At 39.6% G+C, this 18,645-nt stretch overlaps 1 protein-coding gene and 1 long non-coding RNA gene across 3 annotated transcripts in view; both read left to right on the plus strand.

The window, feature by feature from the left end:
- The window catches only part of LOC140236424 (uncharacterized), a 91,281-nt gene that overhangs the window by 35,927 nt on the left and 36,709 nt on the right, over nucleotides 1–18,645 (plus strand). The window lies entirely within an intron of this gene.
- Nucleotides 11,761–14,899, plus strand: LOC140237283 (uncharacterized). 2 transcript variants are annotated; one of them, XR_011901826.1, is made up of 4 exons: nucleotides 11,761–12,328; nucleotides 13,204–13,417; nucleotides 13,858–14,187; nucleotides 14,595–14,899. It is a non-coding gene; the product is annotated as an uncharacterized lncRNA (long non-coding RNA). The 2 variants fall into 2 exon arrangements; XR_011901827.1 differs by having other exon boundaries at nucleotides 13,861–14,187.

The raw sequence follows: 18,645 nt of genomic DNA on the forward strand, positions 1-18,645 counted from the left end.
ATCAGTGCATTCGCATAATACGATCTGAGTTTTGATAATGTAAGAGACAGGGGGTATAACATAATTGATACAATTGTTAGAGTATGTGTTGGATATAGGCTGATGACAATACCATCTAAGAGTTGAACTCGTATGGCGCTCCTCCTCTGCTTCTCCATCTACCTGCGTAGAAGCGTAGCCTGACCCCGGAGTCGTACAGCTGCTGTACGGTTGCAGACCACTCGCGCTTCTCTTTGAGGTCATCGGCTGTTAGGTCATCCGTCATGTAGTAGCGCTCGTTCGCTAGTTTCTCACGCTGAGCCTTCATGATTTCGATTTTCTGGCGATAAGACAGCGTTTTGAACAGGATGTGTCGTGGACGGTCTTTCGCGGGCATCCCGTCGCGATGCGCTCTTTTTCGACCCTGACGTTCATAGCGAATTTCTCCCGGGCTATTTTCTCAACCAAGGCGACGCAATCCTCCTCACCATTGGCGGATTCTGGTATCCCGATGACCCGGATGTTGTTTCTCCGCGAGAAGCGTTCGCTCTTGTTGATCTCCTGTTGTTGCTTGGCAACTTCTGACCTCAGAGCGCTGACCTCCTTCTCCATTGCCTGCATTCTCTTCTCCAGTTGAGAGTATACTTGGGTGACCCGCACCTCGTCATAGTTAATGTTTGCGCATATTTGAATCACATTTCGCCACTGAAATTCTTTGAAATCCAACTCACATACAGGAAAAATGCTGCAAATTCCAATGGAACCACAATTTCACTGATCGATATCGAAAATTTGCTGCTATCGTCGTCAAACGCGAACGATGCGAAAAAGTTGCGCGCTAAGGAAGGGGCCCGCAACTCGTCACCCGCGCTCCCATAGACAAAGCACGTAAAAGACGTGTGCGGGTGACCGTGATGCTCCCATAGACATACACGTAAAAGATGCGAGTGTGCGGGGACAGTTGTGATACTTATAACACGTATTCCGATTAAATTTCAGATTTTCGCGAAAAATCGTTCGGTTTTCACCACAGTTTGCTTGGTTGTGGTAGCCCTGCCAAGTTTCAAGCTTACTGAACACAGTCCCGGGCATAAATTTTTGTTTAGTGCGCTTAAAACAATTTTAAGCGGGGTGACGGTATTCGGGCCCCTGACGAGGTGCGGGCACCTCGCCATACTTCGCCTCCGCTTCAGGACTCGCCGGCTCTCATAGTCAATGGCTGATCCCAGCTGGAATTCCACCTGCTTGATGTTGTCGATCAAAGAAGACACTGCTCTTTGTATCATCTTTTCAAAGTTAGCTGTCGCGGCTTTGAAGTACCGGGCAATGCCAGCAGGTGTGGTTACGTCATCCTCATTGATGAATTGGAGTTCCGATGTATCCAACTGGGCTGCTGATGTCGATGGGGCTGCTGGAGCCTCAGCAGTTTTCCGGCGAGCACCTTGGCGGAGAGCCTCGGGTGAAGCTGAGGCCGAGGCCCAATGGTCTGTAGAAGATGGCGACCTAGGCGATTCGGGTTGCAGAGCGGCGGCGGTGTTTCCTGCCTTCTCTGGTCCAGAGTCGTCTTTCTTTGCTTTTCTCGCTAGCGGCTTCCTGATTGACTGGCTCATGATAGCAATGCGGTCGTCTTGAGAGGCCAGGATACTCAAATTTGTCAGATATAATGAATAATTTGCAAGAGACTTTGCTATGTACGTCCTATTCACTACTCCGACATTGCCGACTCGGATTGGCCAGAAGATATGATATTTTAAGCAGGCAAATAGACGTACCGACAGCTGACCAAGGATACTCATTACAATATTTTTTTTTGAAAAAAAATGATAAAAGGAAAAGAAATTTATAGATAAGTGTTTGGCGTAAATATTCTAAAGAGAATGGAAAACGCCACTAAACACAAAACAACAACAACCTTCCGTCTCGAACTGCATTAGGGTCCTATAGAATTTTTACCCACGCCGATGAAAATCGGCAGGGGGTTATGTGAAGGGTTCCGTATGTTTGCGCAAAATGTTCAGGGGATGTTTGGATAATGACAGGAAAGAATCGACTAGATTTTGGTGATAATCGCTTGACCCTTGCAAATTCTGTGTGACTTTGAAGTTTTAACGCCATGGTATAGTGACCACTCCGAAAATTTTCCGTTTCTCACTTTGCGATTTTCCGCTACCATACGAAAACATAACTCCCAAACGATCCGTCTTCGCTGCTCAAATGTTCGTAAGAATTCCGAAATTCACGTTTAGGCCTATTTGAGGGACTATGTCCTTCTGGATTTATGAAAGTTTGCTCTCCGTCGTCTCAAACTGGCCCGTATTTGGTGATTTTTCAAATCAAAATTGATCGTTTGGTTGTTGTTGTTTTTTTCATTGGTGGAGCATTATTTTGCTCGGTCCCAGTCACACTGCACGATATGCGCGCTCAATGTCAATGCGTGTTCAAGGCCGCTGAAAATGCATCGCGCTCTACCCTGTTGGTGCAAAATTGCATCGGGGACGTTGCGGCGTTCGTTGGTGACCGAATACTGGTGCAGTGGACATTTGCATTCAACCATTGCATTGAATAATTGCCGTAGACACTAATCATAGGGGTATTTGCCTAGGGGGTACGTAAATTTTGTTTTTCTTTTGCGCTTTTGTGGATACCATCAAAGATCGTACACTCATACGACCTTTGATACCATCGGTGACACGACATTTGCTCCTGCGACAATTGCTCCGGTCTCATTTTCTCCAAGGACTTAGGGTTAGGGTTAGGGTTAGGGTTGTGATAGGGTTTCAGGTTTATTTTGATGTGAGGATTAGGACAGTGGCGTATCTAGGGGGGGGCAAGGGGGGCACGTGCCCCGGGCGCCACTCGTTGGGGGCGCAAAAAACGAAAAAAAAAACGAAGAAGAAGAAGAAAAAAAAACGAAGAAGAAGAAGAAAAAAAGAAAAGAAGAAGAAGAAGAAGAAGAAGAAAACTTGCCCGGAAGGGGGAGGGAGAATTGTGGGGGGGGGGGCAGAAAACCAAATCAAACAAGATAAAAACAAAACATGATGATGACGCGGACAAAATGACTATGTTTATTGTGTTCACGCAAAAATTCTATGTTCTGTGAGCTGAAATACAAAAATTTTCGGCTCGCTCGCTGCGCTCGCTCGCCAAAATTTGTATAAAAAAGAAGGTAAGAACAAAACGTGATGATGACAAAATGGCAGTGTCTATTGTGTTCACACATGTCATTTTATATTTAGCAGGCAAAATGTTTCACGGAGCAGCGGCTGCAATTTCATTCGTTTTGAAGCGATCGCCCATTGGATCAAAAGAGGGCGTCAACGGTTTCGAACATACGGGGGGGGGGGGCGCAAAAAAAAAAACAACAAATCAAACAAGATAAAAACAAAACGTAATGATGACGCGGAAATATACAAATTTCGGCTCACTCGCTCGTACTAATTTAGAGTATTTTTTCAAGTCCTCAGTTTGTTGGTATAAATCGTTACCTATAAGGTCGTCACTATATCTTGATTAGAATTGCAAGATTTAATAAGCAAAAAATGACAAGAGTGACATGATTTGTAAGCTGAAATACAAAAATTTTCGGCTCGCTCGCTGCGCTCGCTCGCCAAAATTTGTATAAAAAAAGAGAAGAAGATAAGAACAAAACGTGACGATGACGAGGACAAAATGATAATGTCTATCGTGTTCACTCATGTCATTTCATATTTAGCAGGAAAATGTTACACGGAGCAGCGACTGCAATTTCATTCGTTCTGAAGCGATCGCCAGTTGGATCAAAAGAGGACGCCAACGGTTTCGAACATATACGGGGAAGGGGGGCGCAAGAAAAAAAAAAGAAGAAAAAAACGTAATGATGACCCAGAAATATACAAATTTCGGCTCACTCGCTCGTATTAATTTAGAGTATTTTTTCAAGTCCTCAGTTTGTTGGTATAAATCGTTATCTATAAGGTCGTCAATATGATTGTGAGATTTAATAAGCAAAAAATGACAAGAATTCCATGTTTTGTAAGCTGAAATACAAAAATTTTCGGCTCGCTCGCTACGCTCGCTCGCCAAAATTTATATAAAAAAATATAAGAACAATACGTGATGATGACGAGGACATTTACAAATTTCAGCTCACTCGCGCGCACTAATTTAGAGTATTTTTTAAAGTCCTCAGTTTTTTGGTATAAATCGATATCTATAAGGCTGTCACTTTATCTTGATTAGAATTGTAAGATTTGGTAAGCAAAAAATGACAAGAATTCCATGTTTCGTAAGCTGAAATACAAAAATTTTCGGATCTATCAAATCTATCAAATCTATCAAAATTCATTACATTTAAATCACCCTCAAAAAAGATCCCTTTTAAGTCCTTGAAAAAGCATCATGTGGACTTTGTTTTAAGTCCCTACCAGGATGGGGTTGGGGTTGAACACTTTTTCAGAAATTAGGGGCGCAATTTTCGTGCTTGCCCCGGGCGCCGTTTTCCCTAGATACGCCACTGGATTAGGATTAGGGTGAGGGTTATGTGTTTGAGTAGGTTTTATGTTGGGCTTAGCCTACAGATATTTCATGGGAGCAATTGTCGCAGGAGCAAATGTCATGGAACCGATACCATCACACTCTCGGCTTGAATAAGCAAATTATCCAGCAAGAAAACGGCGTATTTCTCGATTTTTAGCGCTTTTTCGGCGACCCGTCGCGCAGACAATAATAGGGAGCTTTAGATTTTAGACGCGCGGACGTTCAAAGGGAAAAAAACTTGGTCTGAGCGTGCGCAGTAACTTGACGTGCGCTACTGCGCACGCTCAAACCATGTTTTTTTTCCCTTTGAACGTCCGCGCGTCTAAAATCTAAAGCTCCCTACACTCTAAGAAAAAAAGGTTCTCAAATGGTTCTCGTCGGCTCCAAAATGGTTCTCGTCAGATGGTTCTCGCAAAATGGTTCCGATGAGCACCTATAAATGGTTCCCAATCGAAATGGTTCCGTTCGTCACCATTTGCTAGTATGCGACCCAGTCCCCGAGTGTTATTTGTGGTACTCCTGCAGGTCAAACAATATCTTTAGGTCCACTTTCATTTTTCCCCTTGCTGTATATTCGAATGTCAGATGTAAGAATCACCAAAACTGTGGTATTGATACAAAAATATTCTATGCGTTTTTACTGCTGTGATAATAAAAAGTTCATAATTGTTTTTATCGTAGACTAATGACTTCTCTTGGCTGCGTGCCAACTGACAGCTCCCACCATCCAATTTTAGCGCTCGATCAGATATGCGTACGCGTAAACGTACACATACTAGTACTAGCACTGCACTGTGTAGGACTACTAGTATGTAACCGCGGCGACACGCGCCGCGGCTGTGTAGCCCTGTGCTGCCTGCCTGCGCTAGCCGCGCCTATGCAAACCTACCACCACATAGCGGCAGAGTGCCAATGCAATACCATACATGCAGCGCAACGGCAGACGGCGCGGCTAGATAGTGTAGACACATCACGCCCATCATAACGAACGGCACCCGGTAACGTTAGACATTACTTTTGACAAAGTGGACTGGAAACGTGTCACTGTCAATTCCATTTTCGCCACAGCAGTCATCACAATTCAGGAGAAGAGGTAAGATTTTTAGTTTTAATGTGGTTTTATCTCATTTTTAGATGACATTCGTTCGACGTTGGTACAAAATCAAGTTAGAATGTTACGTGTTAGATTCATCACTCAGTTTGAGGACGAGTCCCGAGCATACTCGGGCAGGTGACTATGGAAAATGCGTGTTGTAGCAAAATCAAACCGTCCTCAACTGGTTAACGGTTAGCTAGATCTTAATGATAGATCTAATTTGATCGAAGCTGCTATCTTTTGTAGACTAATGTTTACCAGGTACAGTAGATCCAGATCTATCAATAACATAGGCTGAGCTGACAGACACTTTACAATTAGAAATTTGGCATAGCAATGGCTCATGGGCTAGCCCGAACAGACGCCGTGCAGGGCCGGAGCATGGCTGTCACGTTTTTACAGCGACTGGGCCGGGCTAAGTTACTTAGCTAGGTATGCATGTAACGTTTAGATATTTCTTTGCCTATTAAAAATAGAGTCTACTAACTCTGAAACATAGCCCCAACGCCGAACGCAAAGATAACTGTGTACAAGGAGCGCCCCGGGGTAAGGTCTATACCGTCTACATGCAATAAGGAAATTTGTTCTAATGTTAGAAGCTTATATTAGTTATGTATAACTGTCAGTGTTAACGTTAGAGCCAATAGAGGTCTGTCTACAGCCCAGTAGGCCTAACTGTTAGGTCAAAATCTCTTCAGTATGTTTTCAGGCTTGTTCTCAGTGAGGAGTCACGCCGTGTAATGCCGTGTTCTGTTTATCGAATTATAGCAATGACATTGTTTTATTAATGCGGTGTAGGTCTATTGTATCTTTCAATTCATATATCAGGGAAGAGGACACACCAACATGCACAGAAACCAGGGAACAAGTAACTCTGGCCGGGACGATGAAGCTGTACGTACGTGTTTGGGTCGCTGGTGCGGTTAGGGAAAAAGGTAGACTCTACATTGATCAGAGAGACAGCCCGTGACAGACCGTTGACAACATCGGCCAGAACCGGTAGGCTTAACACTAGCCAAGAATGAGCTGGGCGGCCACAAGAATTCATCGATCAGAATAAGAGCCCGGGATAGCCCATTTGCAGCATCAGCCAGAACCCTGGGCTAGTCGAAAATGAGCTGTGTGGCTAAGACGATACATCGACCAGAATGACAGCCTGTGATAGCCTGTTGACAGCATCAAACAGAACCGATGGGCTAGTCAAGAATGAGCTGGGTGACCAAAAGAATACATCAATCAGAATGACAGTTTTAGCCCGATAGCCCGTTGACAGCATCGACCAGAAACCTACGCTAGCCAAGAATGAGCTGAGTCAAAGAAAACACACTGATGCTGCCAGAGAAAACCTTTGAGAAATATGTAGATAGGGTAGGTAAGTTCGTTTGCATTGACTTATAGTGTATTTTATAGCTGCTCTTTCAGAATCTGCCGTCAACCAAATATTTATGTCAGGCGACTTTTTGTTGGTTCGTGTGATGGAGGGTCACATGTTTTGTTATGATCCCAATACAGTATTTGCAACTTACAATGTACCAGTGATAATGTTTCACTATAATTTGCATTTAACAGCTTTGAATCAACTGTAATTGGGGGGGGGGGGGCGAGGGGGGGGGGGGGTAGACGTAATGAGATCACACCAGATGCCAATCTGAGAAGTGGAGTCATTCATAGTTCTAAACTTTAAAAGCACAAAAGGAAAATGCTCTTTATAATTCTCCAGTCATTGTGTGGTCGATTTCTGCACACTTTTAAAGTTTGCACCTAGACAGGTAAAACTTATTGCATTTATACCCACGCAGGAATTACGTATTGTGTAGAGAATTGAAGATTATGTAATTTATTTCAAAGCACTGATGCACCTCTTGTCACCAGTTTATATTGCTTTTGCAGAAATACAAAATGTACATGTGTGGTGTTTAAAAGACTGTTGGCAAATTTGGTGAACAAAATGACAAATGCTAACAACATATTATTGTCATAGGCAGGTTATAGGACAGCAAATTCAAACCTCAGATTTAGGCCTGCATACAGTTTACTCTAATGAATTTGTTGCTCTGCTATAAAAAAAAAAGTGTAAATGAAGAGTTTGTTCGCAAAAACCGATAAGTCCATATTTGCCAAGTGGAGATATTTGCGATTAAAGGTCAAGAAAACTAAAGAGAACAATAAGAAAATGTTTGCTTCTTTTGACCATAACTTCAAAAATGTTACCTTTATATGTAAGTGTAGTAACCAATATATAATCTAAAAGGTATTATTTTGTACTTTATGACAGAGACCGTACTTCAAAATCTTCAAAAATGGACTTATCGATTTTTGCTATCAAACTCTTCAAATTTTTATCGATTCCCAATGTTATATATTTAAGATCATGGTTGAGGAATTTTGTTCATTCATGCTTGTGAAACTGTGTGGGTGTGGTATCCTAGCTCTTTTCCCCTTGGGATTCTTATTATCCTTCTCATTATAAAACAATGTGTTCTTTTCTTTTCCTTTCTTTTCTTTTTTGTGTGTGTTTTCGTAGGACATGCTGTAAATTGTCAGAAGTCATGATTAACCTGAATTGATACTCTTCTTGTATTTGCAGTTGTATAGATGTGTCTAAGGTGCTCTCAAATTGCAGAACAACAACAACAACAAAAAAGGTCACTCGTATACAAAGATAAGTTAATTCAAGTACTCGACGTTATGAATGTGAAGTGAAGTGAAGTGAAGAAGTGTAAAGCTTATCCTATCCGAAGTATCATACAGTACCAGCAATATAATGTATGTTTTCTGTGACAATACCAAAGGTCCTGTTTAATGGAATTGTTTTCCTGCCCTTTGTAGTTGCTTTTAGGACAAATATGCGTTAAAAGGAAAAAAAAAACAACACCAAACAAACTAGCAAATATGTGGAAAAAGTTCCTCATACTACTTAAGCAGGTAATGTACTTGCCTTCTGCCTATCTTATGACTTACACAATTACTGTATCTCATCCATGCAGGAATTATTTCACAGAGAATTAGAAATTTTGTTATGTATTTCAAAAGCCTGATGCACCTCTTGCTATTTCATATCATCTGTACAGAGATGTGTGATGGTCTTTCAAGAACTGCTCGGTACACAAATGACAAATATTATGGAAAAAATTAGTGAACAAATGAAAATATTTTGTTAAGAATATTTGACAGATTATAACATGACAAATACAAACCTCACCTTTAGATTGTAAAAGTGAAGGTGAATAAATACATTTCTGCGAATATGTGAAAGAGCAAATTTCTATGCTTTTCAGTTATTGAGTAATGTTTCATGAAAAAATATTGGTGAATGTCATGTACATGTATTCATGCTTGTGAAACTGTGTGCGCATGGGTGTGTTATCCTTGCTCTTTTTTTCCCAGTGTCAATGATAATGTATGATATGCTGATGTATTGCTATATGTATACATGTTTTGAACGTATATTTGACTGATGAGATGAAATTCAGATGAATTCATTTCATTTCAAATGAGTTTGTGATGCACATTTTCAATGCAGATAGGTAATGTACCTTTAAGAATGGTGCCAGTGAAGCACCTTACCAGCACTGCATGTGAAACACACCAAAAATACACAGACATCAATTCACATACTACATTCTAAGAAGAAAAAAAAAAGGTTCTTTTGAGCACCATTAAATGGTTCTCAGCACTGTCACAATAGCGACACCTTTTTTTGGAGCCTGTGAGAACCTTTTTTAAATGGTGCCTGTCAGCACCTTTTAACAACGGTGCCCATTAGAACCTTTTCCAATGAAATGGTTCTCATGAGCACCTTTTGAAAAGAGTCAAAAAGGTGCCCATCTTTAGTCAAAAAGGTGCCCATGGGCACCTTTTAAATGGTACTCACGAGCACCATTTCATCGGGAAAAAGGTTCTAATGGGCACCTTTTGCAAAAGGTGCCGACAAGCACCATTTAGAAAAGGTTCTCACGAGCACCTAAAAGGGTGTCGCTATTGTGACAGTGCTGAGAACCATTTAATGGTGCTCAAAAGAACCTTTTTTTCTTAGAGTGTATTATATAACGCCTGAAGAGATCCCTGTCATTTGATTGGTTGTTTGACATTGGTCATTCGGCCCATTTCACTACATGACGTCATCACCCATGCAATTGCGGCTCCATTTATCGTGCAATTTTGGATCCATACGATTTGCTCCACTCCACGCTCTCTGAAAGCCCGGCACACTACGCGTTTGCAGTGTGTGTATGCGACAGCGCGCTAAGCGCTAGGCTAAGCGTAAAGGTGCATTCACACTGCATTCGACACGACAGCACGACACGACACAACGACACGACACACGACAAAAACAAATTACTCCAGTGCAAACCCAATGAGACCGTTCACATTTCAAGCATGTCGTGTCGTCCTTCCTGATTCGATGAGGACACGACGTAATTTGTCGATTAAGCAAATCGCTCACAGAGCGATTTTTCAAGCACGACACACGACACTCTTCGCGGGGGTAAAGTTTTAGCCAATCACAAACAAGTATTATGAGTATCCTCTTGTTCAGTTTGCTCTTGTCACTGGAAGCGGAAACAAGCGAAGCCTTTTTTATGGACTTTTACATACAAATACCAAAGTTGCAATCGCTTAACCTTTTCAGTCCCATATGTAAGAAACTGCGTTGTTAACACATTGGAGTCAGTATAAATTTGTGCAGATAACGATTAGGCCCTACTGTCAGTATGATATGCAGAAGGAACGGCCAGAGCTCGCGAAGAACATGTCACGGCCCGTCAAATCAAACATTCTGGCGGTGCGGTGGCCCCAAACCAGACTCTCCATCCAGTCTCGATCTCCAGACTACCACCAGAGATATTCTATCTAACATTTGTATCGTAGAATTGTTGAACTTTTTACGAAGTTAACCCTCAACTCCAACTTCCAAGTCAAGCTGCCTTCGAACTTTCAAAGTCGTTACAATTCAAAGGTAAGAGTAAAGACAATCAGAACGGGAGTGTCAGTAACATAAAAAAACATTAACTTTAAGTTTAAAAAATTAAGAATGTGTGTCTAACAACTCCAAGTCCAATTCATGAGATTGAAGTTATAAAAATTCGGACAGACTGAAGTGAAGAAGAGAATAAGAAAATAAACCTTTGTTTAAAAGATTGATGCCATCGTTAGAGTCTTAGACACATCATGATCATTTACTTTAACAAGTTAGAGGTAGGATCTCGAGTTGGGATCTAGACTAACTATACACAGGCCAGTCGCTGTACGTAGATACGTTTTCGCACAGCGTAGTAACGGCGTCTGGTCAGGCTAGATCAGGGAGGTGGAAGACTTCCACCTCCCTGGCTAGATCTAGACCATAGTGGAATGCCGCAACGGTGCATGATTTTGGTAACATGTCATTGACGTTGTTTTAAAATTAAATGTGATGATAATCAAGACATTTATTTTAGATCTAGACTCTAGATCTGAATTAACTTAAATTTAAAATGATGTGCAAATCATAAAATGCATTTCTATCTAACTTTTACTTGTCCGCGATACGACCCAGTCATGATTTTGAATGCTACAGTCTGCAGCCCCATTACACTATGCAATGCGTATGATATGGTTATGGGGCTGGTCGCAGTAACTTGCTTGTGTTGTGTACCGTATGTCATGTGCTTTTTTAGACCCTAGCCACTCTAAATTAGTAGAAATTTGTCGAAGGGGATCCTTATTCGTGGTCAGAGATAAAGCAAGCCTCCCATACAACCTTGATGCATTAAAAAAACCCTTAAGTATCGTAGAATTTCTTAACTAGAAAAATATAGTGTAGGCTAGCTACGGTAGCAATTGCCAATACCCAGGTAGAACTGTAAGAAGACCCTCTGTAGAAGTAATTCATTATTGTTTTAAATAAAGATTCATGTTGTCACGTTAAAAGAAAAGAGAAGATATTTTAAGTAAGAATGAGATTGCATGAAGAGACTGTTTAGTGTTCAATTGTGTTAAGTGTTATAGTTACATAGCTTCTATTAGGCATATAAGGAAAGCTACTCTGGCCATTACTGTCTAAATATAAATCTTGCATAAACAGCAAATTTATAGGCTCTAGATCTAACGTTAGGTTATATTTACCGGTACTTATTTTGATTACCGGTAACTTTTACCAGGTACACAAATCAGTGAACTTTCAGAAAAATTAAACGAAGTTGATTACTGGTACCAGCTCACAGTTTGTTTAACACTCATATACATGTATGTACATGTATTTATAAGCCTATATCCAGAAAGGGATTTGTATTTTATATAAATTATCCTATTTGTGCCCTGATTTATAACACAGACATAATTTTCCTGATTTATATCTAGGGGATAATTCTCGGAGCAGCACCACTACAAGCAGGAGCCGAGTCCCCACAAACAAAGGCAGCACCGCTACCATAACAACTGTAGCAGCTAACATCCCAGGAACATCAGCAGCACCTCTCGACGCAACAGCAGCATGAGCAGAGCCTATAAAGTGCGACCGTAGCAGCTGAACTTCTGCATACATTTGTAGCGGCAGAGCCTCTACGTACTACGGTACTGTAACAACAGAGCCTCTGTGCATGGTACCCGGTACCGTAAAACTGTACATTTGTGGCAGCATGACCCTAACTTGACAACTGTAGCAGCTGAGACTGTCAGACTGTAGCAGCAGACTATAGCCTCTACGTACAACTGCAGAGAGTGGTGGTGATGAGGATGTTTTTCCTTCTGCCTATAATGGTAAGTTTGATTCATAATAAGTGATTACCGGTACTTGTGGATCATACAGTGTACCGGGTACCAGGTATTCACAAACATTTCTTTGTTTGCATAGTAGTATGTAGGTGAATGGAATAGGTTATCATTACTGTCAGTGGAACAGATGATTGGACTATATCATGTCATTTGACAGAAATCACTGTTTTGATATGATCTGGAATGTAATACTTGTACATTTATTGTTAAATGTGGATCTTATCTAACTTTACTGTCAAGTATCTTATGTAGATATTAACCTGGTGATGACAGGCTGATGTTGATATTACAAGCTCTTCCCTAGACACCTGCCCGAGCATACTTGGGCCAAGTTTTTAATGGCCTTACTGTAATTGTTTCATTTTATCATTGTTGAATGCTACTTAATGTAGTAAAAGATTGTAACCAGAAAAAGAGAAAAATGCAAGCACAAGTCTGTCTATAAGATTGTTATGTTTTTACGTGAAAAACATCACATTTCTAATCAAATAATGTGTATCAGTTATCATTATTTACCTTTGCCAACTCCAAGGTGTAAAAGCTCAAACCAATTGCACCTGAATTACTGTGCTCTTCAGAGATCAGCAGACTTTGATGACAATTTGCAGTTCAAATAGGTATGCTGTAGCTATTTTCATTTTGTCTGACATAGTGTTGTAGTTGATTGCCTGTGAAGAATGTTATTTGTTTTTTCTTCTGAAATTGTGCTTAACTCTGAGAAATACTCTTCTTCACATTTTTTTTTTCAAACCTGCAAGTACATGTAATGTTTTATTACATAGTGTATGACACAACTGTCAAATTTCTTACTGAAATTGTCCATACAAGTTTTTGTGTTATTTGAACCACCGTGGGCATAGATGTTCTTGTCAAGTGGAGGAGGGATGGTTCTATGAATCCTGTCAGCTCGAGTGACCTCCATCATGCTCAACGGACCGAACTGCAAACGAGGTTCCTGCGTACATATGAGAAGTGAAAATGGCTGGTGGAAAGGGAGGGTGCTTCAAGTCTTCAACATGCCCATGGATGGACGTAGAATGTCAGATGATGAGGCCATTCCTCTTTCTGCCTGAGGTAATTTGAATACATAGTTACTGATTTGTTGTAGATCAATAACTGTATCAAGAAAATTGTTTCTATTCATTTTAAAATATGTAGAGATTTTTATGCATAGTATCATGTAGGTACAATGTACTTTCATTGCATTACCATTTGAATATAAATATTCAATTCTGTGTAATGAATAAAATGAATGTTGTAATTATATTGTAGTTTGTAATGAATGTAGGATGCTGAAGATTGTTAACTTTCCACTTGCTTTCTTTAAAAGTCTGATATTGATTATTACTTATCATGTCAATGTCTCTTCTCAGTCCAAAACAAAATCAATTCCTGATAAGTATATTCTAGTGCCCATGATAGTTTGTAAGTATATCTAGTATAAATCTTGTAGATTCTACCCTCAGGATGCTCACATAATTTGTTCATTGATGCATTCCTTAAAACTTCCCCAGCAGTATCGTTACTTGTGACAGCAGTAGCAGAGCCTCAACATCGATTTGTAACAGCTGAATCCCCAGAAACATCAGCAGCACCGCTTGCAGCAGCAGCAGCAGAGCCTGTACATACAGCCCTAGCAGCTGAGCCTCTACTTACAACTGTAGCAACTGAGTCTCTACTTACCACTGTAGCAGCAGAGCCTCTACTTGCAACTTTAGCATCTGCACTTCCAGGAACATCAGCAACACTGCTAGAAGCAGCAGCAGCAACAGAAGCATAGCCTCTACAAACAACTGTAGTGTCCGCATTGTTACATTGTAACAATGTTACCTTTGAAACCGAAGGTAATTCAACTGGAGTTAAGAAGTTCAGGGCTTTGTACAAGTGCATTTTCTGTGTGTATGTTAATGTGAATTCCTAAGAAAGCATTTATGAGCCGAAACTTAATTTTCCAATGACAAATGTAAAATAATACATGTGATAAATACTTTGATTATATTTTTTTTTCTATTTTCTTTTATCCTTCACTCTTGTACAAAAAGTTTGTGGCAGGCAATCTGTGAAATTCAAAGAAAATAGTTTTTCTTCTGCAAACAATAGTTTAAAAAAAATCCAGTAAACGAAGTAACAATTATTCAACCAGACTTAGCAGTTTCATTAGATTATGTATTTGTTGTCCTTGCATTATGTGTACCCGATTTCAATTTGAAAGCAGACTAAGTCCTCCACTCCTTTATTTTTCTTATTTCAGATTACAAAGAATACTGAACCTCGCTGGATGATGGAGAACTGTTAAATCTCGAGAAAGCACTGTCCCTGTCAGACATTGAAGAACCGATTTTGATGGTAATCGGACACAGGAGAGCAATAGAAAAAGTTTGTGAAGTGTAATGGAAGTACAGCATATTCATATGCCGTATATATTCTATACTGCCTACTAGTCTTGTGGGTATACATCTGGTTGTATTTACATTATCATATCTAGTACACTAACTGTTGACCAACTTTAATAAAATAAAAAGAATTTAGGCAAACTACATGTTTCTTGTAAAGAAAGAAAGGGAATTATTGATGAATTTTTTGCTCATAATACATTGTACAAATATAGACTTGATGCGTGATCAAGTTTGTAATATTTTCTGGTTATTGTTTCATCTTCAGTGTTACATATTTTCTGCATGCTTTCAATAATTTCAACACATGTTCACATAAATTGACCATCAGGTATTCACTACCAGTCACTAATTTTGATCACATCGGGAGGACCTTATTCAAATATAAAAGAAACAGTAGAAATATAGTCTAAAATGTTCCAGTATGTATTCCATTTATTGTCTTTTCATTGCAAATTTGGAAACTACTGCCCATGGAGGCTGTTGAAGGAGTGGAAGATGGATGTCAGTGCAAAGCCAGAAGATTTTCATGTGGAAGAATCTGTAGGCACTGATATCAGTTCTCTTCCTGATAGATCTCTAATTGTCATGAAAAAAGTAATGGAATCAAGAAACAGAATTGTCAAAGAAAAGCTGAACAGTGGGGAAGCCTACAAAAAGTCAGAAATATTTGTAGAGGGTAGAAAATATTTTAACTATCAAAGATGTGATTCAACACGTAACCAAAATAAAATGCCATGAAATGAGATTCATAAAATAGCAATAATATTACTATTTGTCAAAAGTTCACAAATGTAGTAAAAACCCACAATGTAGTAAAACTTTGCTCACAAATGAAGTAATTGACCAAAAAGAAAAGTTAAAAAATGTTGTGACACTTTTTTCACAAATGCATTACCTATTGTATTACTGTATTTGTGAACATAATGTTTACTTCATTTGTGAACGCTGACGTTACCAAATTGGTGAACAAAGTTTTACCTCAATTATGTGTGTGTTTTTTTCTACATTCTTTAATACTACTACATTTGTGAACGTTACTGCATTTGTGGGCACTACATTGTCCACTTCAGACAATAGTGTGTCAAAACTTTCAGATTTGCTCTTTTGTATTTTGTATTTTTGAAATTTAAATCATTGTACTACGTGTTACAAAAAACATTTCCCTCTTTTGATCGTTAATTACTATAAAAAAACCGTAACAAATGTTGCTCAAATTCGCACAGCGGAAACCTGACGAGTGCATAATTTTCTTGGATGTTGTTTGGTTGCAAAGCTAACGTTTATATTCAATCATAATTTATAGTTGAATTAATGAAATTAGGTATCAAATTTTGATGCTTTTTCTTGCCTGTTTACAAGTGATAATTATTTAACACAGGTCAATGAGGTGTGTGTAACAAAAGGCGGTGTTATTCGAGTATTTTGCTCTATTAAAAGCAATCTTTCCAGTCCAGAGTGGCTTATAGGTTCCCTTAAATCCAAATGCATGTTGACTTCTATTGATCGGTATTAACATTACTTCACATGAATTATGACTTTGCGGTATAAATTTGTGTCATATATTTTATGTTATTTTTCAATCATTTCGTCTAATCTGCTAAGCTCCACCCTTAAAAACCTCCAAAGTAAGATTCTTCAGATGACATCATCTCTAACTCAGCTTACTTTGAACAAACGCATTGATATGTGCTTGCCTGATAACTGGTTACTTGATTACAGTAGCATTGTATATTTTCATACAAGACCTCATCACAGCCTTTCTTTTTTCCTCATGTCACTTTGGGATTCCTGACAAAGCAATGTCTAATTGTACACGCATGTTTGTGAGTTGACATTGTTGGAGAACCGGTTTTATAGCTAATGACGATTGTATATATAGGAAAAGAAAATACATGTACTTGTATATAGGACTATCAAAATTCAATGTCCCACTAGAATCAGACTCATTCCTGACAAAGCAATGTCTAATTGTACACGCATGTTTGTGAGTTGGCATTGTTGGAGAACCGGTTTTATAGCTAATGACGATTGTATATATAGGAAAAGAAAATACATGTACTTGTATATAGGACTATCAAAATTCAATGTCCCACTAGAATCAAACTCAGTGCCACTGTTGAATCTAACCTGTAAATGTATTTGGTGATTTTATACCGTTTCAATTAACATTAAAATATAGGCCTATTCTGTGAAAATTTAAAATTGCATTTCTTTCGTTTTGTTTATGAATTTTACTCTGAAGTGTAATGTGATCTGAGTTGATCTCATAACGATCAGTGTTTGCTTGTTTGTTTGTTCGTTTGTATGTTTTAGGGAGATTAAAATAATTAACGTAGAAACCGAAAATGTGATGAATTGATAAAGTCAGTCTTATCAATTTCTCATCTCCAATGATGTTTCAAGCTCGCACAGAACGATTTGACTTGTGCGTCACAGGTTTCCAATGATTGCAATCCCGTGACATATAGAATGTTGGTGTTCATCATGATCTGTTAGCAACTGTGCCCATATCCAGCGATGAAACGAATGTGCGTGTATGTGTATGAGCGTGTGTTCGTGTGTATGTGTGTGTATATGTGCGTATGTGTGTGTGTGTGTGTGAGTGTGTGTGTGTGTGTGTGTGTGTGCCTGCACGTGTATGAAACATAGAACACAAAATACTACAGTGTCAGTAGATATATATTTTAATCTTGTTAATCAAAAAGTGTAACATTCATTAATTATCTACGAAGGTGGATGGAGCATCTTTTTATAATAATTCATCAGTCTCACCTGAGGCAAATTGCCATTCTCTCGAGGGAAGATATTGCCGCTCGGAAAGTGGTGGATTGCTTCTCTATGTCGTCACTGATGAGGTGATGGAGTTGCGTGAACTCGTCCACACCCATTCTGAAGTAACCATAAAACCTGTCTTCATGACCCAGTAATTCTCTCACCAAGTGGGAATATTCCCCCAGCGATGACCTTTTTTGGTTTATCTCATGCATCCATTCTCTTCTTCCTACTACAAACAAATACGCGCGAGCAGGCGATAATCGCAGCTTCCTCATCATCAAATACGGGGGCCGCCATTTCCATTGTTGCCATGGTAATGGTATTAGATGGACTACAAATCGAATGACATCCAACCAGTGGCGTAACTACGGGGGGGGGGGGGGGGGGGCACGTGCCCCTCAATCCACTGGTAAAAAGAAAAAACAAAACAAAACAAAAAAAAAAACTTACCAAAATGGTAATTCGAGGGTTAGCAAACTGCTTTTGAAATCGACATGAAAGGGTGATCAAGAAATAAAATATTTTTTCTAAGATTTCTTTTAACCATAATTTAAGAGGTATATAGTGTGAAACATTGTTCAAAAAGCCCGGAGCCGCCAGAAGATTGTGATTCAGCGTGATTCCTGGTTGGCATTCTGAATATAAGCAGAATGTTCGCGGTGTACTCAGAACATCCGAAAGGCAAAAAGAGTCGCTGCAGTGTTGCGCAATGTGATGTAGAATGTACACCTTCGTTATATCAAAGATAGATCATTGATTTTACAGTGATGGTTTACATACTAGTCTATATTAAAATGTCTTGCATTGCCCACAATAAGACTTGACCTGGGCTATTTCCTTACTTTTCCATGTATATAAAACACGCACACATAAACACAAACAATTGGGGGATGCTCTAAAGTGCATATTTTGGACATCCTTCCCCCGCTTGGTCACTTCGACGCCCCCTCGCTGGTCATACCTCCCCTAGGCATGAACATAAACCGACACCATTGAATACCAGTGGCGGATCCAGGGGGAGGGACGCACCGGGCGCCCCCCCCCCTTAATTTCCAAAGCGAGACAATATACATTGTAGCTACAAACGGCAGTTTGGGACTGTAAAATGTCAAAAATTTTCAAACTCGCTCG

This window comes from Diadema setosum, chromosome 13 (assembly GCF_964275005.1).
Source record: "Diadema setosum chromosome 13, eeDiaSeto1, whole genome shotgun sequence".
In the NCBI taxonomy this organism is placed as follows: Eukaryota; Metazoa; Echinodermata; class Echinoidea; order Diadematoida; family Diadematidae; genus Diadema; species Diadema setosum.